Raw genomic sequence first — 16,943 nt, 5'->3', positions numbered from 1 at the left:
TATTAGTCAACATACATCCAAGAACAATGCACACTTACAAGGCCCTTTGGTGATTTCCTGCCTTCCAAACCATCCTTTCCCCTGGTGGCCCTGTTGCATACAATCTATATTACAATGTCCTAGTATGCCAGGAAAGCACCCTTTTGCCTGGTTCTTCCCTGATTTACCAGAAAGCAAGTAGAGGAACTCCACACAAAACTTTCACTCAGGATTCAGCAGCCTTTCCCACCTACTCCCAGCTTTGCATTTTCTCCCCTTAAAGGACTGAGGAAAAGATTCTGTCATCCACAATTGGTAGAAATCAGCTTCCATAAGTGTCTTAGAAGGTTGCTAGATGGCAGAAATCAAAATATGACAGGAGGTGTGTTCTACAGCTGGCCTCCTTCTCAACAGACAATCAACATATATTTCTCCAGGCTCTTCTGTGTGATAGCTCTGTGCCCATGTCTGTGGGGCACACATGTGTGTGAGACAAGGAACATATGTTAGGGATAGGGAGACTGCTACACAGTAAGGAAAATTGCGGGAGAGGTAGGTCATATGGCCAGTAATTCCTTTGTTTTAATTTCCTTCATCTGTTCCCATTGAACATGGATTACAGCCTTTCCCAAGTCCTCTCATCCCATTCCCACTCTTTAATGCTCCTCTTCCACTGCTCCCTATCCTTTGCCTTAGAGAATGGGGATTCCCACATGTGTTCCAACCTGCCATGCTCTGCACCCCTTTTTTTAGTTGGGAGACTTTTAATGATTGTATTTTCTTAGGTGCTTTACCTCCATTTACGTTGTTTACCTGTTCTTGATTTAAATTTGAAACTGACTATTCTTTTCTGATTTTCCAGTGTTAAGGAGTATATGCTTTTGAAGTAAAAGCTAAGGATTCTTTGAATTATCTCACTCTTCCTCTTTATGTCTACCTTCATTTTTCTATTTTGTTGGTTAGGATAGTGTCCCTCCACATTTGAATTAGATTGACTAACTTGTTAATTTTCTCAACTCTTGAGATCCTTGATAATATTATTGTCTTCCTTTTTTCTAATTTATTGATTCCAGCCTTGAGTTTGATAACTTCCTTCTGTCTCCCTTCCTGTGGCATGTTTCCTTTTTTATTTCTAGAGGTTTCCCCTGTGTTTATAAGTTGCTGGTATGTGATATCTCTGATTGGATTGGAAAGGCCCTTTTTAAAGTGAACTTTCCTCTTTGCAATTCTCTCATTGTTTCTCATGAGTTTGTGTATGCTACTCCTTCATTTTCACTGAATTTTAGAATGTCTTTAATTTCTCTATGTCCTCTTGAGGCCGTCAGTCATTCAGTAAAGAGTTGTTCAGTTTAAATGAGTTTGCAGAGACTTTTCCTTGATTTTTAATGCCAGCTTTAATCCATGGTGTTCTTTTCCTATATCTGTATTCTCTAAGTGTATGCAAGACCTCTGCCTAGGCCCTTATGGCTTTTAGACTTTCTGCTGAAAATTAACATAATTTTGTTACGTTTGCCTATGTGTGTTACTTGGGCTTTTTCGCTTGTACCGTTTAATTCCCTTTTTCTGTACATTAAGTGTTTCGATTATGAAGTGGAGACATTTGTTTGGTTTCTTTTCCTTTAGTCCAACATGTTTCTTGTTCTGTAAACTTCATGTACATTCATGGACATCACTTCCCTTAGGTTAGGGGAGTTTTCTTCTATTGCTTTGTTGAAAATACTTCCTGGACTTTTGAGATGAGAATCTTCTCCTTCTATTCCTATTGCACTTAGGTTGGTTTCTTTGTTTGCTTTTTCTTTTTTCATAGTGTCCCATATTTCCCGGAGGTTTTAGATTTAATAGTTATCTTTACTGATAGATTAATTCAATCTGTCTTATATGCCTGTGATTGCCACTCCCATCTCTTGTATTCTCTTATTTATGTTTGCATCCATAGTTTCTGTTCTCTTACCTTAGTTTTCCATCACCAGGGTTTCTTTATTTAATGTTTTTCTTATTTCTTCTATGTTTTCTTTTCAGGTCTTGAACAATCTTATTCATTTTCTTCACCCATTTGTTTGTATATTCCTATATTTATTTACAGGGATTATTCATCACATCTTTAAAGTTCTACAGCATGTTCAGAAGATTAGATTTAAGGTCATTATCTGCTGCAGCTGTGATTTAATATTCATGACAGGCTGCTTTAGCATAGCTAGAACATGGTTTTACCAATTGCCCTGGGTGTTATTGATTGTGATCTTATGTTGGCCTTTAGCCCTCTTGGTTTTGCAGTTATTATGGATTTACATGATGCTTTCTGAGATTATCATTGTTGGAAAAGTGGTTTTGGATGCCCCACTCCATTGATTCCTCTTTTCTTTCTGACTTCTGCTCCAAGTGTCCCAGAGCACAGGTTAATTGCAAGAGTTCAAACCCAGTAGGGGCCTATCCATGGGTTTTTACGGCCTATGTGGCCTCTTGGGTTTTGGGTGCTAAATTTGTTTCTATGGTACCTAATATAGGTTTTGATTGGGAACACAGTTACCGCATTAATCTACTGCAAAGAAGATGGAAGTTGTTCTACAGATAATGGAGCCAAGGGAACGGGGTGCTATTTAAGGTTCCTTTGTATGCTTTAAAGGGTCTTGTTTCACAAGGAATTGGGGCAGGATCTTACTTGGTTAGTCCTTGTCTCAGCTGGTCCCCATGAAAGCAATCAGAGTTGTGCATCAGAAAATGGAGTGCAAGATTGAGGGTGTAGTTTACTCCTGCAGAGTGTGCTTTCAGGGGATATGACTGGCAACTGCTAGAAGCAGTATCTTCCTGGTTGTCCATTGTGCCTGTAGGTCTGAAGGAATACAAGCAGAGTTGTGAGCCATAAAATGTAGTGCTAAAGACAGAGTCTAAATGCATGAAGTTTAATTGAAACCCAAATTCTTTACTTTACCAAATTCTTTAACTTTATTCTTAAGATACCTGTAAACTCACACACAGTTTTGATTATGTCCTGTGTAAGTGAGTACTAATTTGTGGAGGAAGTTTGCTTCCACAGCAGTAACAGATACCTTCGATTGAGAAGAATTAAGCACCAAGACCCTATGACACGGTTAGAGGCACGTACTCTATCCTAATTACACAACCTAACATTAATCTATGTGTCTATTTATATGTCTAGGTATCTAGGTATCATGGTAGGTAGATGAACAGATAGGAAAGTATTGATCTGAGATATGTATATATATATATATATATATATATATATATATATATATATATATATACATATATAGATATACTTATATATATATACACAAATATATATATATAGATAGATATGCATATGTGTGTGTGTGTGTGTGTGTGTGTGTGTGTGAGTGCCTGTGTATGTTTCTGGACATATGGAGAGAGGAGAGATTTATTTGAGTGACTTACAGGCTCTGGTCCAGCTAATCCAACAATGGCTGGCTGTGAAAGTTTAGTTCATGAATCTTATAGTTGCTGCGTCAGCAAGAATGATGTCTTAAGTTGTCTTCAGTGGTTTTGGAATTCTTTTGAATGAAGATTTAATGCCAGTAATGAAATAAACTTTCTCTCAAGACAGAGCAAGTAGGATAAGAACAAAGACTTCTTTCTTCCATGTCCTCATATAGGCTTCCAATAGAAGGAATTGCCACATTGTAGCAGGATAAAATATCTGGATTCAAGGTGTGGTTTTGTATTTTACATATTCAGACTAGAAGTAGATCTTGTCTCTTTGAATGAAACCAGAAGCCTTCAAAGATATGCCCATTATATTTTGGTTTTAGATAATTCCGGTTGTAGTCAAGTAGGCAACCAAAAATAGCCATCACGAGTCTACTTCTTGTCAATTTGAGACAACACCATATTTCCCTATATTGTGAATAATTTGTAAATGAAAATAATAACCAGATTATAATGGTACCTTGATAAAATAGAATGATCCTACATACAAATCGAAATGCATTATGTATTTAACCAAGTTATACTGAATGTGATATAATTATCAATTCCACAATGTCAAAAGCGTTATACATTTAGAATAGGCGAAATGGGTTTTATGGCACATTCTTTCAGTAGCTCAAATTTGAAATGAATATAAAAATGACTGTATTTTCTTAATTGATATTATATTGCATGATAAAGAAATTGATGAAAGAAAAGACAAAATCTATAAAATCTATAGAAACACTTTGTTAACAAAATACGAAGGAATTATTGATTTCAATTATTAATCATTTTCTACAACTGGTTGTGGTTATAAAGACAACCATGTGTAAATACAACCTTAGGTTGTATTTATAAATACCTTCTTCACTACCCTGTCCTATTTTCTTCACCCATAAGAAGTGCCTCATTAGATACCAATCTCCATGCCTGATGGGTTTGCACCCTTTGTCAATCTGCATGACTTTGGCTATTGTATTTTTACATTGGCTATGAGGACAAAAATCTCTCCATCTTTTCCAAGCTCAAGCTGTCTCTCGATTCTACCCCCTGGCCTGAAAAATTTTGTGGCAGAGCACCCGACTCTTTTCTAGAAACTGAGAAGATGACCTAGCTGACCGCATGTTCTTGACTCTTGTTAAACTGCTTTCTTGTTTCCTATGCATTAGCCAAACAGAATGTATACTTTGTATACATGTATACATGTATACAGGGACCAAAGCAAAATCCCAAGAGTATACAGGGATTGACCTACAACTCTTGCCACATATGTAGCAAAGGATGGACTTGGAAGGAGAGGTTCTTTGTCCTGTCAATGCTCAATGTCCCAGGGTAGGGAAATATCAGGGAATGGAGGTGAGAGGGAGTAGGTGCGTAGGTGTATAAGGAGCGCACTCATAGAATCAGGGGAAGAGGGATGAGATAGTTGATTCCTGGAGGTGAAACAGGGAAATGGAATAACAATTAAAATGTTAAAAATAAAAATAAATTATTTCAATCTTCCAGTAACCAAGCGTGGAGAGAAAAAACATTAAAAAATTCTACATATATATTAAGTAGAGGAAAAACTACACCTATCCTCTATCTTTTTAGGATTGGTGACCTCATGCTGTGCATCATCCATGCTCAAGTGCCCTTTCCTCTTCTCCTGAAGTGTCTCCTTGCATACCTATGATTGATCCAATTAAGTTCCTTGTGTCCTGAACACCTGAATATGGCTTCAGTGTGTGCAGTTCCTGCAAATATTTGCCTCCAGGTAGCCTCTGATCTTTCTCATTTGAAAAGAAAAGATCTGAGTAAAGAGCCCCTATCCAGAGTTATGATATGTGTTTCCTTAAGGACCAGTGACCAATACAACTAGAGCACACAGAAACCCTCTTTCTCTGAGAGAACTCAGAAACTCATCTCTATTATAGAGAATGTTTTTAAAGTTAATCAACCCAAAGACAATGCTTGGAAACTGTTACTGGCCACCCTGTTCATATCAGAAGAGAGGGACTGAATAATTTTGGAAAGTAAATACCAGGTTCTGGGTCCATATATGGATTTCTGACCTAATACACTATTTTTATTGACAGTCTGTTTCCATTCCACATACCTCCTTAGGATTCTAACCTTTAACAAGGTACAGTGGTCCTGGTCATCTATTTCCAGACTTTCTGGGTGGGCTACAATGAACAGCTCAGAGGCCAGAAAATCTGTAAAAGTAAGTGACTTCACACAGGGTACCTCAGAACATCCTTCTTTTCTAAAATAGTTTCTCTGGACTTATCATATCTCCACTCCAATAGTCCTAGATGTCCTTGACCTAGGTAGATGGTGAATAGTGTTTTTGTTACTCAGTTCACACAAGGTATTTGATTTAAAAAGATTAGAGGGATGTGCAGGTATTGATGTGTCTTAGTGGTTAGTAATAGTTTAAGTTAGTGTGAAAATAGAGACCTGATTGAGAGCCAGGAGGACAGGAGGTTTAAGAAGGCCATTAGTGGTCATCCGAAGAGTAAATTCAATAATAATCAAGTCTGTTAAAACACACATGAAAAGGGCTAGAAGCGAGCAAGCAACCTTTGGAGAAAGACCAATATGCCTCTTGAAAATGAAGTGAACATTGGAAAAATAAGTGCTGTAATTGGAATTAAAAGGTACAGCAAGTCTGACAGTTAGGACAGTAATGGGGCCCAGGCTATTGCACTCCAGGAGTCTATGGTAAAACCTAAAATTGTGACAAAGCAATTGATTTTGTAATGGTCACTGGATCTACACAGTCAGTCCTCAATAATGTACTATGACAATTTCCTGATCAAAAGATAGCATTCACAGTAGCAAAAGGATAACTCCCTTAATGTCTCTCAAGCAGAAAACATACCATTGACATAGGCAAAGGGAGAATAACTCACCTATTATTGATCATGTCTGATTGCCCCCTCTTATTCCTGTTTCCTTCTGGCATGAGGACTCTTGCGTAAAGTGAAAGCAACCATCGTCTTTTTGAAAAATGAGATGCAGTTAGACTGCCAGATAATAACAAAGTTAACCTTGCTTCTGTTTACCAAAAGAATATCTTCTTTGTGAAAGTCCTGCACCCTATTAAAAAGATAGTTGGACTAAAACTCAGACTTGTAGTTTCAGATTAGTAGTGAAGAATCCTAGGTATATTTAGAGAATCTACCCTCCCAGACCTGTCCCTAAAACATAATCCCATAATTATTCAACTAACCAGATAATTTGTGCATATGTAGATTAAATAATGCACACTCTGGAAGAAAAGGGAGAGATACACTCTATATTACCCAGCTGAAATTATTGGCATCCTGATATCCTGCCAGTCTCACTGGAGTTTATTGTCATTACTTGAGAAGTAACTGGGCTATTTATAATATAAACTCTCCAAGACATGAGGGACTGGCATTAGAGCGTAGAAAATACCAACCCAATAGTTTCTATCTCATATACACTCAGAAGACTGAATCCTCCAGAGAAAAGTATGTAGATTGTCTTACCTTTGGCAAAGGAGATAAAATTAAATTTTGAATGAAAGTTACAGGGGGAGGTAAAAATGGGCAAATAACTTAAACTCTATTCATCCATGGATTTCAAAATTCTTCTGTCCTGTCTGTTGATGGCCTCAGAAGTTTCGCAGGTCGAGACCCTTACAACAGATAGATAACCTCCTCCTCTCTCCTGAAGCTCAAAATAATTGAACAAGGGACACTGAGGCAGTGGTCCAAGAGTTATAATCACTGAGCTAGCAAGGGTGAGCTAGGAAAGTTCTCATTTTTGTATTAAGAGGACGACAATATTGCCAAAAATCTGGGACAGGCAAAAGAAACCAGTATCAGAGAATGGTTGCTGTAATCTCACTGGTCACAACTCCAATGATTACTAGACAGGATTGAGAGATTTTTGGTGTGGGTGGGTATTGCTGTGTGTGGACACCAGGGTTTTGGAGAAATAAGAAATCCTAGATACCCCAGAACACATGGGGGTACTAGAACCCAATCTGTGTGGAGAAAGATGGTATGGAGTTTGATACTTGATAGGTCATTGTGGTTCCAGCCATAGCCCTCAAAAGACACTGCATGAAGGATTTACCAAAACACTTTAGGGCCGTGAAAACACCTTGTGTGCAACTGTCTAAACAACTGGACCTTGTAGCCTCAGGAAGGATCACTTGTCTAAAGGCTACATTAGCTGCCCCTAATGTGTGAGAGAAGCAGGGAAGTTAATTCTGGTTCAGCATTTTATACTCCTATCATCCCAGAGAGTTGAAGCCTTTCTACAAGGAACAGCACAATATGGCTTCTATTATTTTTCTCAACTTTATTAACTTGAGTATTTCTTATTTACAATTCAATAGTTATTCCACTTCCCGGTTTCTGGGCTATCATCCCCCTAACCCCTCCCCCATTTGTGTTCCCCTCCCCATCCTACCCCCGTTACCGCACTCCCCCCAAAAATCATGTTCACTGGGCATTCAGTCTTGGCAGGACCAAGGGCTTCCCCTTCCACTTGTGCCCTTAGTAGAATATTCATTGCTATCTATGAGGTTGGAGACTAGGGTCAGTCCATGTATAGTCTTTGGGTCTATAGTCCCTGTAATCTCTGGTTGGTTGGCATTATTGTTCATATGGGGTCTCGAGCTCATTACAGCTCTTTCAGTCCTTTCCAAGATTCCTTCAACAGGGGTCCCATTCTAAGTTCAGTGGTTTGCTGCTGGCATTCGCCTATGTATTTGCTGGATTCTACCTGTGTCTCTCAGGAAAGATCTACATCCAGTTCCTGTCAGCCTGCACTTCTTTGATGCTCCATCCATCTTATCTAATTGGGTGGCTGTATATGTATGGGCCACATGTGGGGCAAGCTCTGAATGGGTGTTCCTTCTGCTCCTGTTCTAAAATTTGCATCCCTCTTCCCTCGCAAGAGTATTCATGAGACACTAACTTCTATGTGTCCCTGTTGCACACTAACAGATACTATTCCTGCACCATCCTGGAGTGTAGTTGGAAAAACACACTTGACATAAATCCTGTTACCCTGTTGTGTGTAATAGACCCACAGATGCTCATGACTGACTGTCCTGAGGTAACAACAATGATCCAATTTATCTGGACAGACCTAATGGACTACTGCCAAACACCATCCCATGAAAGACACTAATGCAATATTCAACACAGTTGGGAGTATTTTCATTAAACATGGAACGAGATACCAAGGAGCTTCAACAGTTACACTAATTGAAATTATTTTCATACAAGACTTAGAGCCAAGTACGTAGGCCCAGAGAACACAACTGATTCAACAGTCTGACTCAGGAGGTCAAATGGGGAAAAGGGAAGCCTGTCATCTTGTACATGGACAGACATTATGCTTAGGATACTCCACATGTCTATGGTATAATATGGAGACAAAACTGTCCTTGTTGCTGAGGAAAGTACATTAAGAACATAGAGGAAGTTTTGGCTCTCCAAGAGGATGTTTGGATTCCCCTATGATTTGGTAGGCTTCACTGCTATGGATATCAAAGAGATGACTGCCTTGTGACTAAAGGTAACTAGATCACTGACCTGGATGCCTGACAAGTGTCCCTAAGACCCGTGATCCTACTGACCTCCTGGTGACATACCCAATCCCCTACTACCTGAGACTTCATGGTATAAATAAGATATGAGAATGCAAAAGAATCAAATGGCTACCTGGAATCCACAGGTTGGTAGTGAACAGAAGAAGGAAAGATCATTCTTTCAGAAACAATTGGCAGTTTTCTGGTAACTCAGCTTTACCAGGCTACCTGTACTCGGTCCACAGACCTCTATGAATTGAGAGTACCAATGTATGCTATAACTACCTACATTGGAAAGCATGGCTGAATATGTCTAAGCCAAATGCGAGGTTTATAGAGTACATAAAATAATCTAGAACATTACAACATTAATGTATATCATAAATGTATATCATACATTAATGTATATCATACATTTATTTATATCCCCCTAGCATGTAAGCATGTAATTTAAATTAATGAATTAACATATAAAAGCAAACATTAAATTCAATCCATATTAACATGGATATTCTCAAATACATTAAAATAATGCTTTACGGACTTATCTGTGTTATCAGACATACACCATAAAAGTCATAAACCATTCTCTTCCATATGAATATCACCTACCACAATTAGTTTCTATTTCTACCATCATCTGTGAAATCAACACCCTGCCCACTAGCCCCCTCTTTTTGTTCTGGGCCCATAAAACATGAGGTTGACTAACGTGAAACTTTGTCAGGCCTCTGGTTCTTAATTCGGGGCCCTTTACTGCTTTATCGTCCATACATTCCCCTCAAATAAGACATCTCTATGGAAACGGGTCTAATCAATCCATGACCATCACAATGTCATCCATTTAGTATTTTTTTTAATTTTCGGATGCCTACAGTCAACATAGCTGCTGAAGCACTTTAGAACGTAGGTCATGGCAGGTCTCAGTGACATTATCATTAGGCCCACCCTGATGGGGAGAAGGAAGCTGGCCTTCTGTCTTGGTATTAAAAAAGGAAGACATATGTTGTCCATGGCAAAGCTGAGTGAGTCTTGTGTAGGGGGTTAGAGGGTTTGCTGAAGAGATAGCATTGATCTGAGCCTTCCTCATATGGGAATCAGGAGTTGGGAGCCTCTCACAAGCATCTGGACTTCCCTGCTTTTTATGGTTCCTGGATGTCAGAGAGTTTATATCATTAACTTCTTTATCCCAAAGCTAAGTGTTGCGAAGGGTACAGTTGTTTTCTTGAGAGCTCATGGCTTATGTTCTTTTTGCCCAGAAGAATATGTCCTCAAGAATAAGGGAAAGAAAAGTATTTTGTCCTCAGCTTGGTATAAACTTTTCCATGCTTTGGAACCCTATAGTGCAGTTTGTGTCTGACACTGATATCTGGGAGAGAGAATTGCTTCTAGTGGAGACGTCATCATCTCAGTCTTTCCACAAGTATCACTCTACTACACTTCCCTGACAGTGATCCTCTAGATTTCCGAGTTAGTAGATGTGATTATCCGGCAGTTCTTTTTTCTTCTATTCCTTACTTTTTTTAATTTTTAAAGCAAATTTTATTGCTTTTCTAACTGGATGTTTTTGTATTTACATTTAAAATGTTTTATTCCTTTCCCAGTTTCCTGCCCATAATATCCCTACACGTTCCCTTTCCCTACCTCTTTAATCTCCCTTAAAACCACTTGGCATGCCCTTGAACTTGGAGAGAATCCTATGGAGGACCAAGGGCTTCTCCTTCCATTGGTGTACAACAAGGCCATCCTCAGACACATATGATGTTGGAGCCATAGGTCTGTCAATGCACAGTCTTTGAATATTGGTCTAGAACCAGAAAGATATAGTTCATTGTCATTGCTGTTTTCATTTTGTTGAAAGCCCCTTCAGCTCTTGTAATCCTTTTTCAAAATATTCCAAGAAGAGGTCAGTTTTCAGTTCACTGGTTTGCCACTAGCATTCATGTATATAGTTGACCTGCTCTAGCTGTGTCTTTCAGGAAACATCTACATCCTGTTCCTGGCAGAATGTACTTCTTGGCTTCATCAATCTTTTCTAGTTTTGGTGGATATATATATGTATATATATATATATATATATATATATATATATATATATATATACACATACATACATATATATACATATACATACATACATACACACACACACACATATATATATATACATATATATATATACATATATATATATATATACTTTTGGTGTCTCCTACAACTATGAGGGTAGGTGGAATGTTAACATGGATTCTGCATAACATTGTCAAGAATGTGGAATCCACAAATGACAATGCCAAAATGATTCCCTCCTGTTTTTATGAACCTATTGAAGTTGAGGTTTCACTGGACCTCAAGCCATTCCTCTCCCTGCACATCCTCCTGAATCTGATGTTTGGCCTGAAGAAATATCATGGTAGAACACCCAAAACCCTCAAGTCTGGCCATGGGAACACAGAAAGGTAGATATTTGAGAACTGATATCTAATGGGACTACAGAACCACATTCTCTAGACCATGTTGTCCTTTGCTTTACTGATGTGTGATAATTTTTGGATAAAATGAGGATTTAGGAGTTTATCATTTGGAGGATGTACACAATATTAAACTTATATTCACTCTATATCTGAGCCTTCTTTGTTGCCAAAATTATTGCAAAAAATTGAATTGGAAAGCAGAATTTTTGAGTACACATTCAGGAATATATGTAAAGTCCACTATCAAGGAATGTACAGTAAGAAAATGTAATACAATATTCTTTCAATTAAAGGTCTGTTTAGTAAATACTGCCGTTTGGGAAACAGAGGAACCCTAGGAAATTGAATTGTATTTCACAGGAATGGTCTAGTGAATAAAATTATTATCCAGAAGATTCTCCTCCACTCCATGTTCCTAGATCTTTTCTACCCATACAAATTCCCTAACTAACTTTCGCCGTTCAGAGCATATAACCACTAATGATGCAAAGAGAAGTCTCTTTCTTTATGGAGATGGAATATGTAAATTTTATACTGTGTCAATGGACACACTCCTTGAAAGGGCACTCTCTAATATTGGCAATGTAAGGACAGCTGTTCTGCAGGTAGGCCATGGCAGTTCTCAGTGAAATCATCAGTAGGCTTTCCCTGAAAAATTTCTTTATCCTGTAGAGCTTTAGCTTCTTCTGTGATATCACAAGTGTTGTCGTGACAGCCACTGCCTCTGACATATTCCTTCAGTACCTCTTGGGCTTACTAATTGGCTTCTAATTCAGAGTAAAGATCCATTTGGTAGGAGAACATAGAGAAAGAAGAGATCAGAGTTGGGGAGAAAGAAGCTGGCCTTCTGTTTTAGTTTTTAAAAAACGACGAATTATGTAGTCCATGAGAAAGCTCACTGTGTGCTCTCTCGGAATTGTGATGGTTCACTGAAAAGATAGTGTTGATCTCAGCCTTCCACATGTGAGAATCAGGAGCCTGGATCCTCTCAGTAGCATCTGGATTTACTTGCTGGTTATGGTTCCTGGAAATCAGAGAGTTTATATCATTACTATCTATATTCCAAATGTCAGGTGCTGGGATGGGCACAGTTGATTTTCTAAGAGCTCATGGATTTTATTCTTTTTGCCCAGAAGGAAAAGGTCCTAAGGAAGAAGAGAAAGACAAGTATTGTGTCCTCAGCTCAAAGTAAACTCCTCAAGACTTTGGATTCCTAGAGTGCAGTTTGTGTCTGACACTGATATCTGGGAGAGAAAAGTGCTCCTAGTTTAGACTTCAATACATCAGTATTTAGACTAGTATTACTTTGACTACCATTCCCTGACAGTGACCCTTTAGATTTCAGAGTCAATAGGTGTGATTAGCTGGCATGTTTCTTTTCTTTCTTTCTTTTTTTTATTTTTTAGCAAATTTTATTCTTTTTATTGGATATTTCTATATGTACATTTCAAATATTATTTCCTTTTTCAATTTCTTGGCCTTAAAATCCCTTACTAGTCCCCTTCCTCTTGTTCTATTACACCCCTTACTAGCCCTTGACATTCCCTTGAACAGGCAGTCAAACCCAGTGAAAACACATGGCTTCTCCTTCCATTGGTCTCCAACAAGGCCATCCTCTGCTACATATGCTGTTGGAGCCATAGGTCTGTCCATGTACAGTCTTTGAATATTGGTTTAGTACCAGAAAGCTCTGGTTCATTGGCATTGTTATTCTTATGGGAATGAAAGCCCCTTCAGCTCTTGTAATCCTTTCTCAAAATCTACCAAAATGAGGTCCGTTTTCAGTTCACTGCTTTGCCACTAGCATTCACTTCTGTATTTGACATGCTCTAGCTGGGTCACTTTGTGAAGTTCTATACCTGGTTCCTCTCAGCATGCCCTTCTAAGCTTAGTCAGTGTTATCTAATTGTGGAGGCTGATATATTTATATATTTGTATATATATATATATATACATTATATATATATATATACATTATATATATATATATATATATATATATATATATATATATATATATATCTATCTGATGGATTTCACAGCTATGAGTTTATGTGGAAATTTAATATGGAATGTGCAGATCTAGGTCAAGAATTTAGAATACAAAAATTACAGTGTCAAATAGACTCCCTCCTGTTCCTATGAACCGATTGAAGTTGATGCTTCCATGGACCTAAAGCCATTCCTCTCCTTGCCCATCTTCCTGCGTCTTGGGGTTGGACTGAAGAAACAATCATGGTAAAATATCCAAACCCTCAAGTCTGTCCCTGGCAACACAGGAAGGTAGATATTAGAGAACTGATATCTAATGGGACTACAGAAACACATTCTATAGTCCATGTTGTCCTTTGATTTCCTGCTGTCTGGTAGTTTTTGGATAAAATGAGGATCTGGGAGTTTATCATTGAAATAGGAACCCAATACTTACACTGTTATAGTGACTCTGTAGCTGGGCCCCTTTTGGTGCCAAAATAATTGAAAATAATGAAATTGGAAAATGGAATTTTTGAGTACAAATTCAGAAATGTATATAAAATTCACTATCAAGGAATGTACAATTGAAAAATGTAGTAAAATAGTCATTCATTTAAAGGTCTGTAGGAAAAATACTGGCCATAAGAAACAGAGAAAACCTAGAAAATTGATCTCTAGGTCACAGGAATGGACTGGGAATAAAAAAAAAAACTAGAAGAATCTCCTCCCCTGCATGTTCCTAATTTTTTTCTACTGGTACCAAGCCCCTGACTTACCTTCTCCATTCAGAATATGTAATCACTAATGAAGCAAAGAGAAGGAACTAGCTTTAGAGAGATGGAGTATATAAAGTTTCCACTGTGTCACAGGAGACAATCCTTGGAAAGGCACCCACTAATCTGGTCAATGTAAGGAAAGCTGTTGAGCAGGTAGGGCAGGGCAGTTCTCAGTGACATCATCATTAGGCCCTCTTGAAACCTGGAGAGCACTAGCTTCTTCTGTGATGTCACAAGTGTTGTAATGACACCAACTGCCTCTCTGATATTCCTTCAGTACCTCTAGAGTTTACTTATTGGCCTCTAATTTAGAGTAAACAGCCATTTAGGAGAGAGAACAGTGAGGAGCACAGATAGGGAGAAGGAAGCTGGCCTCTGTCTTGTTATAACAAAGGAAGAAATATGTGCTCCATGGGAAAGCTCAGTGAGTCCTATTTAGGGGTTGAGTGGGTTCCTCGAAGAGATAGCCTAAACCTTAGCCTTCCACATATAGGAATCAGTAGCTGGGAGCCTCTCACAAGAATGTAGACTTCCCTACTTGTTATGGTTCCTGGAAACCATAGAGTTTATATCATTGATTCTTTATTCCAAAAGCCATATTTTGTGGAGGACAAGTAGTTTTCCTGGGTGCTCAAGGCTTTTACAAAAAGGTGCAAGGGAAGAAGGCAAAGGCAAGTATTTTGTTGTCAGTTCACTGTAAACTCCTCTATGCTTTGGATGCCTATAGTGCAGTTTGTGTCTGACACTGATATCTGGGAGGGAGAAGTGCTTCTAGTTGAAACTTCATCACCTCACTCTTTTCACTACTATTATTGTAACATTCCCTGACAGTTACCCTTAAGATTTCTCAGTCAATCGGTGTGATTAGCTGACAGATTTCATTTCTTTTCTTTCCTTCATTTTTTTAAATTTTTTCATGAAATTTTATTGCTTTTTTAATTGGATATTTCTCTATTTACATTTCAAATGTTATTTCATTTCCCAATTTCCTGTCCATAAGAGCCTAACTAGTCTCCTCCCCTTTTTCTATAAAACCCCCTTACTGTACCTTGATATTCTCTTTAACTGGGAGTCAAACACAGGGAGGACAAAGGGCTTCTCCTTCCATTGGTGCCCAACAAGGCCATCCTCTGCCACATATGCAATTGGATCTATAGGTCTGTCCATGTACAGTCTTTGAATATTGGTTTGGTACATGAAAGCTCTGGTTCATTGGCATTGTAATTCTTATGGGGTTGAAATTCCCTTCAGGTCTTGTACTCCTTTCTCAAAATCTCCCAACAAGAGGTCTGTTGTCAGTGTGCTGGTTTGTCACTAACATTCACTTCTGTATTTGACATGCTCTAGCTGTGTCTGTCAGGGAAGATATAAATCTGGTTCCTGTCAGCATGCACTTCTTAGCTTCATCAATCTCATCTAGTTTTGGTGGCATAATATATATATATATATATATATATATATATATTCAATGCCAAATGAACTGCATGCTCTGAATGGCATTCCTTCAGTCTCTGCTGTAAACTCATAGATATTTTCCCCCTTCTAAAAAGGACTGAAGCAAGCATAAGTTGGGTTTCCTTTTCTTGACCTTCTAATGGTCTGTGGACGGTATCATGAGTAATTTGAGCTTTTGGGCAATACACACTTTTGGTGATTGCATACCATGTGTGTTTTTCTTTGATTTGATTGCCTCACACAGGATGATATTTTCTAGTTCCATCCATTTGTCCTCGACTTTCTTGTAATAATTGTTTTTATATCTGATTAGTGTAGATGTACTACATTTTCTGTATCCATTCCTCTGATGAATGCCATCTGGGTTCTTTCCAGCCTATGGATATTTTAAGAGGCTGCTCTGAAAATTGTTGTGTATGTGTCTTTTTTGTATGTCATCTTTTCTGTATATGCCCAGGAGAGGTATGGCTTGGACCTCAGTTACTGCAATGTCCAATTTTCTGAGGAACCTGCAGACTGCTTTCCAGAGTGGTTGAACCAGTTTGTAATCCAACCAACAAATAAGGAGTGTTCCTCTTTCTCCACATACTTACCATCATCTTCTGTCTCCTGAGTTTTTTATTACAGTCATTCTGACTTGTGTGAGGTGGAAACTCAGGGTTGTTTTCATTTACATTTCCCTGATGACTATTATAATGAACATTTCTTTAGGTTATTCCCAGATACTTGATTTCCTTCAGTTGAGAAATCTTTGTTTAGTTCTGCACCACAATTTTAATAAGGTTATTTGTCTCTCTGAAGTCAAATTTCTTGAGTTCTTTGTATATATTAGAAAAGAGCTTTCTTTCAGATTTAGGATTATTATAGAACCTTTCCCAAAGTGTGGGTTGCTGTTTTGTCCTAATGACAGTGTCCTTTGGCAGGCAGTTTTCTACTACAGTAAAAAACTGTCAGTTAGTTAACTAGAACTGGGATTGGCTCCTTTCTGACTTCTCTTTTGGTCCTGAACAGTGAAGGAGGGAACTAAACAACCATGTTCTACCCCTACAAGGCATGTATATAAACTTCCATGGGTCTAGAGAGATCTATCAGTGATTCTGGTCATCTGTTCAGGAAATTTATGGTAATAGGGTTTATAGTTTTAATCCTGGCTTCTGTAACTACAGGCTGTGGTATTGTGAAGCCAGGATACACCCTGTGCAGCAGGTGTGAATATGCCTGAGCAGGTTGTCTCCTTGGATTTCTGAAAAATTGCTAAGGAAGTGAGAGTAAATTAGC

General features: G+C 38.3%; 1 long non-coding RNA gene across 1 annotated transcript; it reads right to left on the bottom strand.

Annotated features, from left to right (window-relative positions):
* Positions 1-11,663: 11,663 nt before the first annotated feature.
* LOC134484419 (uncharacterized) lies at positions 11,664-14,382 on the bottom strand. Its single transcript, XR_010061873.1, has 2 exons — positions 14,211-14,382; positions 11,664-12,484 (listed from the first exon to the last, which is right to left on the bottom strand). It is a non-coding gene; the product is annotated as an uncharacterized LOC134484419 (long non-coding RNA).
* Between the last annotated feature and the right edge of the window lie 2,561 nt (positions 14,383-16,943).

The sequence above is a fragment of the Rattus norvegicus genome, chromosome Y, assembly GCF_036323735.1.
Source record: "Rattus norvegicus strain BN/NHsdMcwi chromosome Y, GRCr8, whole genome shotgun sequence".
Classification (NCBI taxonomy): domain Eukaryota; kingdom Metazoa; phylum Chordata; class Mammalia; order Rodentia; family Muridae; genus Rattus; species Rattus norvegicus.
This window is presented reverse-complemented; position numbering and strand designations above follow the sequence as displayed.